Here is a 699-nt window from a genome sequence, read left to right on the forward strand (position 1 = left end):
CCAGGACCCCCATCCCGGGGTGGGGGAGGGGCAGCTGCGAGAGTTCCTGGAGATTCGGGGTCGGCGCCAGCACCGCCGGGGGGGCCTGGGGGTCCCCGGTGTCCGGCGGGGGGTGGGGCCGTGCCCAGGTGTCCACCTGTCCATCAGACCAGGTGTCCATTGGCCAAGTGTCCATCTGTCCATCAGCCAGGTGTCCATCAGCTCAGGTGTCCATCTGTCCATCTGCCCATCAGCCAGGTGTGCACTGGACCAGGTGTCCAACAGCCCAAATGTCCATCTGTCCATCAGACCAGGTGTCCATCTGTCCAGCTGTCAATCAGCCCAGGTGTCCTTCGGCCAAGTGTCCATCTGTCCAGGTGTCCATCAGACCAGATGTCCATCTGTCTATAGGCCCATCAGCCCAGCTGTCAATCAGCCCAGGTGTCCATCAGCCAGGTGTTCGTCTGTCAATCAGCACAGCTGTCAATCAGCCCAGCTGTCAATCAGCCCAGGTGTCCATCAGCCCAGGTGTCCATCAGCCAGGTGTTCATCTGTCAATCAGCCCAGCTGTCAATCAGCCCAGCTGCCAATCAGCCAGGTGTTCATCTGTCAATCAGCACAGCTGTCAATCAGCCCAGCTGTCAATCACCCCAGCTGTCAATCAGCGCGTCTGTCCGTCTGTCCGTCTGTCCATCAGGACGGACACCCCGGCCTCGGTGT

The sequence above is a fragment of the Pyrgilauda ruficollis genome, unplaced genomic scaffold (assembly GCF_017590135.1).
Source record: "Pyrgilauda ruficollis isolate IOZ18807 unplaced genomic scaffold, ASM1759013v1 scaffold2004, whole genome shotgun sequence".
NCBI lineage: Eukaryota > Metazoa > Chordata > Aves > Passeriformes > Passeridae > Pyrgilauda > Pyrgilauda ruficollis.